Raw genomic sequence first — 17,210 nt, forward strand, 5'->3', positions numbered from 1 at the left:
TCCATCTGCCCTCCTCAAGGAAGGAGACCCAGAAGCTACCTCTCTACCTGTTTAGAGTCTGGAGCCACAGTGAAGAATCACTACACAGTGGGTGGCTTAAAACAAAAGAAAGGTATTCCCTTACAGTTTGGGAGGCCACTAGTCAAGGATCCGCCTTTGTCTCCTCCTACCTCTCGAGGCTTCTGGTATTCCTCAGCTTGGGTCTGCCTCTGCCTGGCCTTCTCCCCTGTATCTCTAGTGCCCTCTCCTCTTCTTACAAACACACCAGTAGCTAGATTTAGATCCTGCTTTAATTTAGTGTGACCTCACCTAAGCCAGTGACATCTGCCAAAACCCTATTTCAAGTTTTTTTTTTTAATTTATTTATTCATTTGAAAGGGGAGGCAGGTGAGTATGTACAAGCAGGGGGAGGGGCAGAGAGAGAAAGAATCTTTTTTTTAAATGTTTTATTTATTATTTTGAGAGAGAGAGAGAGAGAGAGAGAGATACAGCATGAGCAGGGGAGGGTCAGAAAGAGAGGGAGACACAGAATCTGAAACAGGCTCCAGGCTCTGAGCAGCTGTCAGCACAGAGTCCGATGCAGGGCTTGAACCCATGAACCTTGAGATCATGACCTGAGCCGAAGCCGGATGCTAAACCAACTAAGCCACCCAGGTGCCCCCCAAGACCCTATTTCCAAATAAGCCCACCTCCAAGGTCAAGATGGACATGAACTGAGAGGGATACTAGCTGACCCACTACTGAGTCTAAGGCAAAGCTGACTGTCCTGCCCTCCACCCACCCTGCTGGTCAGTGTGGCTGTGATACAGTCCTTAGGCTGACCTCACAGGAACCAACACTCACGTTCAAAGTTCTACTGACACACACCGCGGAAGGCAAGCTTCAGCACCAGCCCTGAGTCTTACCAACGGCTTCATCAGCAGTAATCGCTGGTGCTCCATTCAGTGTGGGAAAAGCTATCACCCCATGGTGGGTGCGGGATGAAGCTCCTATGGTCAGTCTCATGCCTCTGGCTCAGGAATCTGCCTCCCAATCAAGAGCAGGTGATGTCCTGGCATGGGTGGCTGTCAAGCAGGGAGCCCCCTGAGATGGGGAGTCTGACCAGCTATCTATGAGCCCCTGTACCTGTCTGTACAACAAGGATCCAGCTCTTGGGTCTCAGACATTCCTGACTGGGAACAATGAGCTAATGGAGAGGAGAGGGCCTCGGGAACGGAGATGGTCTTACACTCAGCCTGTCCAGCCCTGGAATGTCACCTTGAGTGAGGTTGAGTGAGAAACGAGAACTTCTGAGTCATACACTCTAGCCACCAGCCTCCTGTCCCTGTGACCAATCCAACAAGAAACAAGTGGCAGTTCTATTCCTCAAATTCCACAGCATTCTGTGACAGAAAGAGGAAGCTGAGAAAAGATGGCCCTTTATGGGAAGGCAAATTTTTTTGTCCATTTAGTTTTTTCTGTTTCCTGAGCCTTGGGACACATTCAGCACATTCACACCCCACATGGTACATAAAGGGCGCAGTGATGTATTTGCAAGCCTTTCCATATACTATTTATTTTACCTACTGAAATATCATTTCTGTCTGGGAAACATATTGGGTATGGTCGGCTTTTATGCTCTCGGCACTTTCCCCCCTAACAAAACCCTTCCCTATAAATCTCTGGTCCACAGCCTGGCTTCGGAAAACACTTTAATAGTTCCCAACTCCAATATTTTCCATGGCGATATATCCTCACGTCAAGAATACTGAAGTGCTGAGGCTTGAATTCATCTGAGAGAACTCATCAATACCCTGCCAGTGGGGTTAGGAACTTAATCTCCTCCCACCCCCCCAGGGGAAGCAGGGGGAACAGGGATGCTGGAGAAGGTGGGTCTGCCGTTACTCCCACCTGCAGGACCAGCAGGGCGGGCACCGGCAGGGAGGGAAGCATTGCCTTTGTTACTGGCAGCGAGGGGCAGCCAAAGTTCCCGATCTCACCTCCCTAACTCTGTGCCCTGCACCTCCTCCATTCCCAGGAGCAAGCACCCAGCCCTACCACACATCACTTCTACTCCTGGGCTCTTAGAGCTGCCTCTGTGCCCAGGCTTATCCTAATAGAGTGAACTCAACTTTGTGTAGTACACCCAACAAGACAGATACTACTAACGATTTCAGAGAGGGCTGCATCATACGTCACACTGGAAGTCCAAAACTTCCTTGGACATCTCTTTGGCCACTAGCTGTCTCATCTCTCTCTTCTCCTCTTGCTTTTTTCATGAAGAACAAATTAATGCCTTCCTTGTCATGTATCAGCCCCACCAACAAGAACATCCATCAGGAGGCTGTGAGAGATTAGAAACAGCCATCTGTAATATTAACCGTAATGGAAACTCTAAATGGTGGAGCTCTTTGTTTGGTTTCATCTCAGGGGAGAGCTAAGGCTCAGACAGGATGAGTCGCTCACTGAACAAGGTACACAAGTAGCAAGTCAGAGCCTCACACAGAGCCTCCCCGCCCCCCTCTTGCTAAGTGAACACCCGGAGGAAAGCGCACCTTTCTGTGCACCCCACATTTCTGTGGGTATATTTGAAGGCCCACCGCTAGATGCAGACATCTTCAGTTCTGGGCAGCATATCCATGGATGGATTTGGCTGAACGTATTTCTAATGAACCCAAGACAGTAAGTAGAAACAAAACCAGTTGAAAAACAAAACTGCGGTCACTTTCAAAGCCATGTTGACAAATACATGCTAGGGAGCTTAAGGGAAAGGATCTGAGAACAGTGGTGTTCCTGGCCAGAGAGACCCCAGACAATGTACCAGCCCTCCCTGGGCCTTAATTTCTCCTCTGACTAATGTCTCCTTCCAGCTCTACAGTTCTTAGTCTAGTTCAAACGATTTTCCGAGTGATCACTAAGGTTTACTCTAAGAGGTAAAATCCCTGGCATTGGCTATATTTATTTAACAAAAGAAGCAGAAACTACTATTTGTTGAGAAGCAAATACATACCAGGTGCTTTACATGCAGTGTCTTAAGTTTTAAAACAATCCTACAAGATGAGGATTACCATCCCCATTTTATGGAAGACAAAACTGAGGCTCAGAAAACCCAAGTGACTTTCTTGAGGCTACAGAGCTGAGATCTGGGTCTTTATATCTCTGTGTCCACAATGTTTATCTCTTTCACCTATAGGACACCATGAGACTCAAAACAGACCACTCTGCACGGACAAGAAGTTGTCTTACACCGCCGGCTTATGTCACCCAGACTCAGGCCCAGCCACAGGGCGTCTGCCAGTGACCAGCCCTCTGCTGGCGTCAGGCCAAGGGCGCCCTGCAGGCTTAAAACTCATCTGACACCGCCAGTGATATCCAGGGAAAAGAAGCCCTCATCTCACAGGACAAAGGACACCCAGCTGAGGTAGGCCCTGCCTGAGGCTCAGTCCAGTGCTCCCTGGGGGAGGGCAGCACTGTCCCCAGGCTGCCCACAGTGTGAGGGACAGTCACAGGTGGGCACTGCAGGCAGGAAGTCTTCTGTGCCATGGGGTGCCCACACTAGTGAGCACTCCTTCCTCTATTCTCAGACTTTACAAGGTGTTATTAGTAACAACCACAAAAAAAAAAAAAAAACAGAAAACCAACTTGACAATAAACTATAATAACAACAACAACAAGGCAGCTGGCATTTCATGAATACAAATGCTGCATCAGGAAGTGAGGTAAGGGCTTCACATACATTCCCTCATTAAATCCCCACCTTCTACAAACTAAGTATTATGATCCCTTTGTGCAGATGAAAAAACTGAGACCCAGATTGGCTGTACTATATATTTAGCAGAGCTGGAATTCAAACCCAGGCAGGCAATGTGGCTTGAGGGGCTAAGTGCTTTATTAAATTTTTTTCACATTTATTTATTTTTGAGAGACAGAGCAAGACCGAGTACAAGCGGGGAAGGTGAAGAGAGAGGGGGAGACGCAGAATCTGAAGCAGTTTCCAGGCTCTGTCAGCACAAAGCCCGACGTGAGCCTCGAACTCATGAACTACAAGATCACGAGCCAAGCTGAAGTCGGATACTCAACCGACTGAGCCACCCAGGCCCCCAGAGGGGCTGAGTGTGTGCTATTCAGGAGGAGAGCTGTACGGAGGCTTGGGGCAGGCAGGGCCCAGAACCCCAGGTTTCATGGCAGGCAGAGGCCAAGAGCTTCCAGCCTGAGCTCGTTTTCCTTGGGACAAGACTCCTGACAAGAAGCACCAGTGCCTGAGAGCAATGGGGCAGGGCAGGTGGCAGAGACACTGTGTGGCCTGGAAAAGCCACCTGGTAAACAGTCTGCTCAGAGCTCCCCTGTGGTGCCTGGCTGCCACAAAGGCGCCCTGGTGCCCAGTTTGAGCACCCCCTGGGGCCGCAGAATCAGGTGATCCAGAAAACTATACAAATAGACTCTGTGCCTACCCCCATGAAGACAGGACCAGGACACTGGGCACAGGGCAGCTGTCCCCTTCAGCCTGATTGTACAGAGGTGCTGGGGGCCACACCAGAACCCTCCTGAGGGAATGGGAGCACTGGGTGATCCCACAAAAGTAGAGTCAAATGCCCAGAGTGCCAGAACACAGAGCAGCTCCACGCCCTAGGATAATCCAGTCTGCACTCCTGTTCCAAGTGGGGCACAGGCTCAGAAAAGCAAGGGCCGGTCCACGACCAAATGGCAATTCTTCTTTAAGAGTCAAGGACAACATGGGCACCTGGTGGCTCAGTCGTTAAGCATCTGACTTGGGCTCCGGTCATGATCTCACAGTCTGTGAGTCCGAGTCACACATTGAGCATGGACCTCGCTTTGGGTGAACACAAGCTCAGCTTCAGGTGAAAAACACGAGCCCCAGGTGAGCCCTACTTCTCTCTCTCTCGCTCGCTCGCTCAAAAATAAATAAATAAATAAATATCAAGGAAAACAACACCAAGTCTCTTCAGTTTGAAGAACTTCCACCCGCTCTCTTCAATGGGTTTGCATTTCAGAAAGTCCAGAGCCAGGAGAGTGGGGAAAGCGGGGCCCGAAGCAGGGAGCAGGGAGCTCTTCTCATGTCTTTTCAGAAGGTCCACTTCCAGGCCGGGCTGTGGAGGTCCGCGACCTAGCTGTCACAGGGCCGGCCGGCCATCACAACGATAACAAAGTCATCTAATATTCTACAGGTCACACCGGCATCTATCTTATTTTACACAGGGGTCTGGCACTGCTAGGCGACTCCTGCCTGCTGCTGCCACTTTCCAACCCGTTCTGCACACAGTGAGGCCAAGCGTCCTTCTGCAGAGATGCCACTCCTGAAGACCCCACAGCCTTCCCTGGGACCTCCAGGCTGAAGGGCAAGTGGAACCCTCACCAAATAGCCCTTGTCTAATTCGCTGTCAGCCTCCCCTCCTGACACCCCATGTCTCTCAGTGTCTGCTTCAGGCTCAGGACCCCCGGCTTGCCCACACTGCGTATTGCCAGGGCCTCCCCACATGGGGTTCTCTCTGCCGGGTACCGTCTCTCCTGTTTATCTGCTCAGCTTACCTCTCCCGGCTAGCTTGCCTCCATCTCTAGGGTCTGCAGATCCTTCCTGCACACCACACGTAGACTGGTCCTGCCACTTAACCATGACACTGTGATGACTCTTGGCCTGTCTCTCTGTCCCGCCCATTGTCAGTCCTTTAGAGGTGGAGCCGGGGCACAGGCAGCTCTGACACTACCAAAGGGGCCAGGGTGAGGGACAAATTGACCTTCATAAACATTTGGGGGCTTATAAAATATCTAAGGGGCACAAGAAAATCTGTTACATTTCTTTAATGATGCTCCTCGATTTGTCCATGTTTAATCACTTGATTTATTAAAAAGCCTTACTTAAAAATGTCCTTGAGCCCTTTTTGCTGGTAGATCACACACAGACCATTACATCAGTTCAGGGAAACAACCCAATTGCCCATAAGGAGGCAGCCCCCGGAGGTCTGCCCCCTCCTCTCTTACCTGCATGCTTGTGACTAAGGTGCTGGGGGAGGGGGGTGTGCAGCGGGAGACCCCGGATCGGAAGCTAGGGGCACAGCGAGCCATGTGGACAGTCGGAGGCTGACCAGAGCCAGTGTACTGTTAATGCAGGAGGAGCAAGCCTCTCTGCTCCTCTCAGGGATGGCTCAGGCTCTGTGTGGCCTGTGCTCTTGACCCCTCACCCCTGCAAACTGCCAGGCTCCTCCTAGAGCCTTGGGGAGGGGGAGGGGCTGTCAGCAAACCCCTGGGGCTCCTCTCTTTTCTTTCAGAGCCCCCTCAGCCTTTGGGGCTGCTACTCAGCCACAGGCTCCTCCCTGTCCCACTCCCCTCCACCCTGGAATGGACTCAGAGTTCCCAACAAATCTTCACTCTCACCCAACACAGCCTGGTGTGGGCCACAGCCCTCTAGTGAGCTCACATCAGAGGAGCTGTGCAGGGCCCCAGGTCTGCCCACTGCATGGCTGGGTGAGAAGCCTCTCTGGTCTTCGTGTCTCTCTTTTGCCCCAGAAGTGAGTGTGCTGGATGGCACGGCCTCATGTTTAACCTTCCGGGCTCCACATTCTAATCTGACCTCGTGTATTCACCAAGGAGAAGGGCTCAAGGGTAGCTTTCTTATCTGGACTTCAGTGGGGGTCTTCTATACGTAAACCCCAAAGAAATGCATTTTTTCCAGGTGGAGTATCAAACATAGTGGCATGTGGGTAAGTAAAAAGTTGGGAGCCTTGAGGAGAGGAGACTTCTTAGTACCCCAAATTACCCCCAAAGTGGTCACACATACTTCCTTAGAGCGCCTGGAATGGGAATTCGAAGCCAGCCCCAACTCCCAGGGACACGCTCAGGTACACACAGCCCACCCAGACCATATGAGAGCATCAGGCACACCCCACGCCTCTAACCCTGGCAGGGGAATTTTCTAGGAGAATGGGGCTTGCTTGTGTCTGAGAGCTACACACAGGATCAAGAGAGCCTGGCTCCTAGCAAGGCTGCCCATAACCCACATCACTGAGTCATCTGTGCTAACCTGTTTGCAGCCCATCAGTGGCACACAGCTGCCATTGGCATCCACTCTCTCCAGGGCTCCAGGCTAGAATTAAGCTCTTCAGAAAGCTTCCCCTCCGTTCAGCCCACAGGAGTATTCATGAGCACAGGGGCAGTAACTCAGGGTCCTTAAGAGTTTGTAATAGCATGGCACTTAAGGGCCTGGGGATTGTCTGTAGAGCTAACGAGGATGCTTCCCCACCAAGGACTAAGACCCGGGGAGACCGTGACTCCAGGAAGCCTGTGGGGCATCGGATGGGAGGAGCATGGAGCCCCACATCATAAAAGTTATTATCTCGCAGGAGAGTAGTTTTTTCTCCGATTTGTATCTGAATACGAGGTGAAAATGAGTGCTGGGTGGAGAAGGGAGCACACGAGCATTTAAGTCATTTATAGTTTACATTTTTACGGCACAGCAGAGATCGGCATCCATTTTCCATCTGCAATTAGAAGCCGGAGCAGTCTGCCAAGCTTCCGTGTAAATTGTGCCTATTAAAAGAGTCTACGCCATGCGATGATTGATCAACACCAAGGATTTATTCACTGAGCTAACAGCGGTTTTTACTTTTGCCATTACCCAGGGTGATACATAACAATTTAGATAATGCACCCAGACAGATGCATTTATAACCCTGGTGTCAGAGTCCTGCCTTGGAGGCCAGTCAGCTAGGGGGAGGAGAGATGCTGTTCCCACTCACACCAGAGAGCCCACAGCCCGTCTGGCCTTCAGTGTGCCATCCTGAGATGGGCCCAAAGGGAAGACTTGGGCCCAGAACCACTGCCTCAGTCCCTCAGAGACTGTGCAGGCAGGTGGCCCTCACTCTCCTCCTCTGTCAGTGCACAACGCAGCTGTCATAGGGACGGGGGAGGAGGTCTGTGAAGCTGAAGTGAGATACTGGATTGTAGGCATGTAGAGACTCAGTTCTTCTTAAGTGCACATGTGTGCATGGATGAGGGCTCTTCCCGAGAGTGCATGAGTGTGCACACATGCACAGTCAACACGCCCCCTACTCCCTCCAGCACAAGCAGTGTAGCACTTCCTTCCCATGTAGAATCTTCTCAGAGTCTTTTTGTTTGTTTTTGTTTTCCTGGGCTGGCACCAGATGGTGTTTACCACCTTTGCTGAGTCCTGGTGACAGGTACTGAGTGTTCCCTCTTGGCATTATCAGCCTGTTCTGTCTGGGGCTCCTGGGTGAAGGCCTGGGCGTGCCGTGGGAAACAAGGCTCTGGGGGAAACACAGATGAGCTCTACGTACCCCACAGGGTGTCACACGCTGACCCCCCAAGTTGTACATCTCTGAAATCAGTGCCCCTGCCCTGGCACCTCCCTCAGGATGCCCCAGAGGCTAATCCAATTTGATGGGCACCTCAGAAAACTCAACTCCCCTCGGTGCCGCCAGCCATCAGCACCCCCAAGGCACCTGAGCCGGGAACCAGGCTCACCCTGACCCTCTCCTTCATCCCTCATGCAAGGGTCCTGATTCCTACTGGGTTCCTCTGCCTAAACATCTGCCTGCTTTGGCCCCCCTCTCCATCCCCATTTCTGCCATCAAATCCATCATTTCCCACCTGGATTAGTACACTGGTAGCCCCGCCCCCAGTCTCCCCCCTCCCCCCGCCCCGATGGCTGACCTTCCCCAGCATCCTCTTAAAATAAAAAAATCCAATCCTGTCCTTTTTCTGGTTTAAACGCCTCAGTGACTCCCACCAACATCAGGCTGAGGCTAACCTGCTTTGCCTGGGAACGAGTCTAACAAACATTTCTTAAAAAGACCCAACTATGTTGTATCAGTCAGGGCTTCCCAAAGAAACAAAAACAATTGGTTCCTCTGAAACTGAACCAGGAGAATTAACAGGGTACATAAATTTTAAGGAATGGACTCATACAGTTATGGACTTTGGCGAGCCCAAAATCTGGAGGCTGGAGAGCAGATAAGTGCTGATGTTACAGTTCCAGGACAAAGGCTGACTTCTGGAAGAATCATTTCTTGCTTAAGGGAGATGAATCTTTGTTCCACTCAGGCCTTCAGCTGATTAGGTGAGGCCCACTGGCATTATGGAGAGCAATCTACTTTACTCAAAGTCCATGGATTTAAATGCTAATCTTATCCAGAAACATCCTCACAGAAACATGTGAATGTTTGACCAGGAGAATGTTTGACCAAGTAACTGAGTACTGTGGCCCCAACACGTTGACATACAACTAACGATCACACTATCTCTTTTCTACAATGACAGAGCTGAGGGTTTAGGGAAGCAAGCAGTGCTTGCCTCTCTCCTGCATGACCAGTGCAGGATTCCCTGGATATCTCTATGCAGAGGAAACCAGACCTTCAGAGTTGGGGACACTCCCAGGATCATCGAAGAGAGAGACCCAGATAGGGTCAAGGCACAGACATGTAACAATCCATTAACTGAGAAGGTAAGGCACACTGTAAATCAACTCAGTAAGCACTTAAAATATGAGTAACATGAAAGAACAGAAAAGCTATGGGTCCCATATGATGTAAGCAGGGCCCAATACCTACTGAGTGCCGGGCCCTGTGTGCATGGTGGGGGCAGGAGTCCCTTCAAGGACAGCAATCCAGCAAGGAGGGGGTGTGTGGGTGGGGCTGGCGAGACCTATCCCAAAGCTGTGTCTCCACAGCCAGCATGTCCCTCTGGTGGTCTTATCTGGAGTGATATAGGACAGACAAATGAGACCGATGAAGGGGACACGCCCCTAAGACCCCTCCCTAACTTGGAAGTGGCACTTTTTACACACTAAGTAGGACTGACTCCACAGAGGAAAAACACCAGGCACGGATAGAAATGGCCTGCTTAAGGCCACACAGGTGGTAAGCAGGGAGCTCAGCCTTCACCTTAGCCAACCCACAGGCTACTTTCTTTCTTCTACCCACCCCTGCATTCTTCCCTGGGGAGCAGGCAAAGTACAGGGATTCTCCGGGGGCCACAGCTCCTCCCAAATATCCAGGGCTTCACATCACCCCAGGGAACAGCCCTAGAAAAAGTCACTCCATCAGAAACCCAGATCAAATATCTCCCCAGCTTCTGTACAACTTTCTTATTACAGCCAGACCCCAACTCCCTCACAGGAGAGGGTCTTTGAGCAAAGACAGCTATAAATACTGGTGTTCCCCAAGTTATGGCTAAAGCATCCCACTCAGACCTGAGGATGCATTCAGAGAAGCATCACGTCACAGCTGCTAGTGGGTTTTCACTTGGCAATCAGGAAGACATGAACGGAAGTGTTATGCCCGATTAACAGCATCTTCCGGATGCACATTTGCAGCAACTACAGCCAGTTGTTCGGCAGATACAACGGGATATAAGGAAAGAAAGAAGAGTTATTTTCTTTAAAAATGTGGAGAAAAGGGGTGTTCTGAAGTTTGATTTTATAAATGTACACCCATCACTCAGCCTCAAAAATGCAAACCACTCTATTCCATCCTTCCTTAAAAGAAGAAAAATGTGGGGCGCCTGGAGCGCTCAGTCGGTTGAGCATTCGACTTTGGTTCAGGTCATGATCTCACAGCTTGTGGGTTTGAGCCCCGCATCGGGCTCTGTGTTGACAGTTAAGAGCCTGGAGCTGCTTCAGATTCTGTATCTCCCTCCCTCTCTGCCCCTCCCCTGCTCATGCTCTGTCTCTGTCTCTCAATAATAAAAACGTTTAAAAAAAAACCAGACTGTTCTCTGGGTGGTTTGCAAAGCATCCTCCTCTACAGCCAAGTCCATTAGGAAAACAATCTCTGGTATAGACTCCATGCTCATAAATATTCCAGGATGAGGCAATAAAGCAGCTCCTGGGCCCTGGCATGGACACCCACAGTGGGACACTTGCCCACATCATTTGCAGGTGGAAGGAAAGGCCAGAGTCAGACCTGTGGCAGCCTCTGTTTGTCACAAGAGGCTCAAACTAGGGGGGAAAAAATCACATTCCTGGTCTCCTCTCCATTTTGTTGCTTCTGCAATGCCAACCCCTTTCCCTCATCCTGGGAAGGAGTCACTTCACACTAAAGTCCAGGGACGAATGGGTCATCATTCCCCACCCTTGCCCCGGCTTGGTGCCTCACGCCACGGGGCCTCCACTGTGTGCACAACCCTATGTATGTGCCTGGGAGCTGCGGGGCAAGTCTCTAGACCCCGAGGCTCTTAAGAGAACAAGCTCCCCTTGAAACCACACACACCACTACCTGTCTAGGGAGGCCTCCCCATTGCTGCACCCAGGTAACAGCCCAAGTCTCCCAGGCCACACATCTCATCAGCACACCTTCCCCAGACACCATGCCATCCTGCATGGTGCCCTGCTCTGCACCTCCTGGCACAGCCCTACAGGTATCAGATGGGGAACGGAAAGGGAAAGTCAACTCAGTCATGTGAGAAGACACGTGGCTGGAAAGGTATAGCAGTGGCTCAGAGCATCTTCTGCCTGGCATCCTTTCCTCCTGACCAAACAAGTGTCACCGCAATCATGACAGCCACTGCTTTGGGGAGAGAGGTCTGATCAGAGGTCCTTGGTCGCAGTTTCCACAGCCTTGCTTTCTGGGCCACTTACTAATAGGAAAAAGCTTATCATCGTCCAGAACTACTGCTCTTTTACACCAAACATGCTCCTCCCACCATGTCCCCCAGCTCAGCTGATAGCAATTCCATTCTTCCATTGCTCAGCCCAAACCCTTGGTGTCCTGGCCCCTTTCTTTTTGACACTCTTTTGCAATCTGTCAGGAAATCCTGACAGGTACACCCAGAATTTGGCTTTTATTTCAGACCATGGTCTGAGCTCAATCATTTCTTTTTCAAGTCACTGCAACAGTCTCCTGATGGGACCTCCTGCTTTCCTGTTTTGTCCCAGCTTATTGTCATCCTGGAATTTGGGGGTAGTTCTTCATGGCATTTCTGTATGTCTCGTAACAAGTTTGTCCTAGACTATCATTTCTAGTATGTTTATATACAAATACCCTGGAAGACAGAGTATCTCCTTCTTGGACAGAGAGCAGATTGATTCCTGAACAGGATAAAAAAGATACTGTCTGAGGGGCACCTGCGTGGCTCAGTTGGTTAAGTTTCCAACTTTGACTCGGGTCATGATCTCACAGTTCATGAGTTTGAGCCCCATGTTAGCCTCTGTGCTGACAACTCAGAACCTGCTTTGGATCCTCTGTCTCCCTCTCTTTCTGCCCATCCCTCACATTCTCACATTCTCTCTCTGTCTCAAAAATAAACATTTAAAAAAAAAAGATATTGTCTGATTTGAGGGCAAGTTGGTGCAGCTTTGCCAATAGCCCCTTAGAAGATTGGGAGCTCCTCCACTGTGACCCAGGCCCACTGTGTGCAAGGCACCCTCCTGGGCTGCTCTTAATTGCCCATGTAGGACTTGGGGGTCAAGGGGCTGATGTGAACAAGCAGCTCAAGCTGCACTGCCTTGGTGTGAGCAATAAAACCATTTATCACTGACCAGGAGTCCCGCATCTGCAGCATCTGTGCAACTGTGGCAGGTGAGCCAGTAAGCTTGAGGCAGACCCTTCACGGGGTTTGACACAGTCGGAGTCCTCATTTAATATCTAAGTCAGGTCCTCTACCTAAACTCCTGCAAGGACACTAACCTCAATCAGCGAAATCCAAAGTCTCCATAATGGCTACAAGGCCGTGCATGAGCCCATTCCCACCCACCATCATGCTTCTGATCACCCTCCCCCCATCCTTCACCCTCCTCCAGTCATGATGGCCTTCTCCCTCTTCCTCAGACACAGGCATGTCGGGCACATGCCCTACTGAGAAACTTTGAACTTGCTCTTCTATTAGCTGGGTACTCTTCTCACATCCCCATGGCTCACTCCCTCACCTCCTCCATGTCTTTGTTCAACATCACCTTCTGGGACCAAACTGAGCCTCCTATTTAAAACTGCATCCTCCCTGCCACCACAGGCCCTCCACACTACGTCCTTCCCTCTGGATCCCCAGAGCATCCAGGTCCCCACTGGGCAGGTCCCTTCTCAAAAGTGGCCTTCCTGGGTCTCAGCACTGCCCTCACCCCAGGCAAACTGACCTGGTCACAGTCCCCTTCACAATGACTGATTATTCAGGAGTGCACTTGAGGCTCTCTCAGCTGTGGAATGGGAAAATGGCATCAGGGAACACAGTAGCAGAGAGAGTATTCAGCAAACGGGCAGAGCATGGGCCTGGTCCTTGAGGCTGGCAGGAGAGCAAGGGGTGACTATCGCTGGTCGGTATAAATGTCAGCATTCCCCTGGCTGCGGCGGAATTACTTGGTGAGGGAGACAAGGCAGGGCACTGGGCTCTGGCCAGGCAGCTGGAAGGAAGCTCGGACTACGGTGATTTAGGACCTGCAGGTGTACAAGGACCCTGCCCCCCACCTCTAGCACAGGCTGGCGACATCTGGAAGAGTCTGCTTATTTTTTTCAACTGGTACATTCTCTACAGCATCTTATACTCTTTTCTGTTACAGTTTTGAGTTTGGCAATTATGACAGGCTTGCTCTGCTATTTATGTTTCTGATTATTTTTGGTGTTTTGCAATTAAATGTTCTTAAATAAAACTTCAGACCTAAGCTTCAGATTGTCTATAATGTACCAGGGTGTGTTCATATATGCAGTTTATATATTTGGGTTGCAGAAGCCTCAGAAAGAAAAGATATTTCAATATTTGGCACCCAAACCGTCTTGTTTCCATATCACCCACACGTTTCCATGCACTTCTTTCTATTCCCACACTGCCAGCTACGCCCTCCAGATCCTTATGAGCCAAAACAAAGAACTGGGAGAGGTAACCATGAGGCCCCTCCTTCAAAGCTAGAACTGGTCGCCTTTCCCCACCTCAGACCTCCTGTGGGCTGCGCCCAGGACAGCACAGCCTGCCCCTCCCCTACAGAGCTGCACCCCTTCTAAGGCTTTCCCGACCTGAATGTGATGCCTCAGTTCCCAGTTAGGCACTTTCTAAAACGTTCTGCCTGAACTGATACAGTTTTCCCACTGTCCCCCCACTCTCTACAGTGATGCCTCCAGGCCTGCTGGCCCCATCCAGCCACTGGAGAGGCTCTCCTCCCTAAGCGCCACCCTGTGCTGCCCAGACAGCCCAGGGCCCCTCTCCCTCCGGCTGCCCGGACCAAGGCAGCACTCAGTACTCTAAGGCCACGCCCACCCCTGCGGTTGCCAGGGACACCTCCACATCTATGCCCCCTCCCCCACCCTCCCCACTGCTGGGCTGCATTTCCAGCTCCAGCTTTGTTTCTATTTAGATGCACCTGGGAATTTCTGGCTCATCCATTTCCCTGTGAAATCCATCCTGCTTCCTAATCTCCCACACTAGCTGAATTTAGCTGCAGCCCCTCAGTCAACCAGGCTTAACCCCTTGGGATCAACAGAACTTGTCCCTCCCCCCACAGTTTTCTCCCACCTTCTCCAACCTTTCAGACTCACTTGCCTCTCAGCATGGGCTACAAAAGCTAATGACCCTTTTCTTTTGCAGTTGGTGGCAGGGTCAGGAGACACAGGTCTGTCCAATGAGTTAGAAACAGAAGTTTGCTGAGATGTCTGGGAAAGCTTCGCCTTCCTGAAAGTGTGGTCCCCTGCAGCTGGTCACCCCTCCTGCTCTCAACTACCCCTCCCCCTTCCTCCCCCACGACCAACATGTATGGGGAGCTGCATCCACACTGAGGCCCTCCCAGGGGTAAGTGTGAGTGAGAAGAAACTGCCCAGCACTTTGGTGACATTGCTTATTATTGCCACTCAAGCTCTGGACAGCCTGCCTCCAGCCAGCTTATCCTGAGAGATAAAGAGGTGTAGTGTTGTATTTTCTGTGCTGGCAGTGACAGCATCCTTACTGATACACTGAACTCATGCTTATTTCCCCCTCTTTCCCCTCTCCCCCATTGCTCACAGACCTTCTTACTTAATTGTTCTGTTCTCTCTCTTCCTCCTTCCTTCCTCTCGTCCTTGCTTTGGCAGGTGCTTGCTTCTTGAGCACCTACTCTGCACAGGTTCTTTACTGCAGGCCGGAGAGAAAGCAGGAGCCAGCCACACACACTGCGGGAGCGCCCAGGCTGGGTTTCACCTTGTGCGCTCATCAGTGCAGAGCCTCAAGGGGCCCATCTGTTCTCTTTGCCTTCTTGCACGGTTTCCTATACACCTCCAGCAAAGTGAGAACCTCAAGTGCTCCCCCTTGAGCTAAGGCAATGGCCCTCGGGTTTCCCAGAGGCTGACCAGGGCAGTTCCACACTCCAAAGCTGGGGTCCTCTCCCTTAGAGCCCCTGCTCCCAGGCCATACCCGCTGCCCTGCTCACCCAACCCCAGGTTCAGCCCTTAGATCTGGCTCCCTAGACACCCAACCCTCCTGCACGACTCAGTGAAACTGCCATGAGGGTGGCAGCAGGCAGGGAGAGGGGCCCCAGCAGTCCAGAGGTCGAGGAAGGACCAGCGTTAGATTCTGGCATGTTATCCGGAACCAAACAGCCCTGTTGGGAGTCATCAGAAGGACCGGCCAGGGAGGTAATGAGCACTGGGAAACTTAACAGTATACACTAAGCCCTGGGCCAGGTTGTATCCATGTATTATCTCATTTTAAAGTGCTCAATCAGAATAGTTTTACAGAGAATGGATTCCAAGGTTCAGAGAGATTCAGGAGCGCAAATAGGGAGCAGATGGGTGGTCTGAGGTAAAGAGAAGTGGGCTGCAGGAGCCGGTGGGCTGCAGGTTAAGGTTGCTAGCAGGCATGTCTTGGAGCAGGGGATGGCCATCTCCCCTAGTGTCTGCTGCTGGCTCCTCAGCTATGCTATGATTCCTTCCTAAAGCCAGGTACCCATCAAAACACCAGTGGAGGAATGGTAACAGACCCACAGCTGTGTCACCAGAGATCACAGATTTCTAGAAATAAGCTACCAGTTTGGCATGCCCTGTTTCAAGCCCAGAGCTGCTGGGGTGGGGTCCCTAGCTCTGTCCAAAAGGGTCTGCTCATGCTCTAACTGCAGAGAGATGTCGGCAGGTGGTGGGAAGGACTTCGCTCTGCCCACAGAGCTCAGACTCGAGCTCTCTAGCGAACACCCTCCATAACCTCTGCAACACACAGGCCACTCAGCCATACCTGGGGAATGAAGACAAAGGCATTTCTAGAATATGAAGGGACCCTCTTCTTTCAAATTGTATTATAACTGCCACAGTGCCTTCATATCCATGATCTCATTGGGTCCCCACAACGATAAAACCAGCATTACTTTTTTTATTTTTCTACATGAACAGCATTAGCAACAACAAAGCCAGGCTCGGAGAGGCAGGCTAAAGATCTCACAACAATTTTAAAGTCCTTGGGTGGTGGTAGCAATTAACTTTGTCGTCTTCTCTTTCCTTCTGGTTTCCTGTTCCCAGGAGGAGTTCCCAGAGGACTCCCTACAATGCACAATAGAAAGTTCAGGGAAGGGCCTGTGATCCTGGTCAGGCCTCTCAGAATCATCCCTGGGATGTTTCAGGGAATTCTCAGGAAAGACCAAGATGCAAACCTGTAACAATAACGGTCATTCCTCACGTGCCAGAACGCCTGCCAGAGGCTGAGACTGGCCTGCAGCAACGCCAATCCCAGAAATGGAAAGATGAATTCCCAGGAATGTCACTGAGCACACAGATCCAGCCACGCCTGAAGCCAGTCCTACTTCTAGAGGTTTCGTGTTTGTGAGTCAATATTCTCTCATCTTAGTAACAGAAAGAGTCTCTACACCAACACCAACCCAAAGAGTAAAAACCAAGGCAGCCTATTTGGGCAGAGAAGTGTGCCATAAGATGGAAGTGAAAATCAAAGAAAAGCCCAAGACAACCACAGACAGTTACTTTCACTCATTCAACAACAAATAGTTAGGAGCCAAGCAGCACACTAACTGGCTGGAAAGAGTGGTAAGCCTAATAAACAAGAACCCTATCTACAGTGACCTTAGTAGGACAGGAGAGGCACAGACACTACTGAGGCTGGGGATAGCAGCAATAATAATACAAATCCAGTCTAATGGAGAGTCAGGAAAGACTCTCTCATGTTTAATTGGAACTGAAGGATGATCAAAAGCAAACCTCATGAAACTAAATCTGGGCAACAGCATAGGTGAAAACCCATTTCTGAGACAGCAAATTCGTTACCATTGATTACTCATGAATATTGTTGCATTTTGTGGGTAGGGGCTA

General features: G+C 50.7%; 1 protein-coding gene across 1 annotated transcript in view; it reads right to left on the minus strand.

Annotated features, from left to right (window-relative positions):
* CLSTN2 (calsyntenin 2) overlaps positions 1-17,210 on the minus strand; it is a 589,043-nt gene that overhangs the window by 500,670 nt on the left and 71,163 nt on the right. The gene's annotated exons all lie outside the window — the stretch shown is intronic.

The sequence above is a fragment of the Suricata suricatta genome, chromosome 5 (genome assembly GCF_006229205.1).
Source record: "Suricata suricatta isolate VVHF042 chromosome 5, meerkat_22Aug2017_6uvM2_HiC, whole genome shotgun sequence".
NCBI lineage: Eukaryota > Metazoa > Chordata > Mammalia > Carnivora > Herpestidae > Suricata > Suricata suricatta.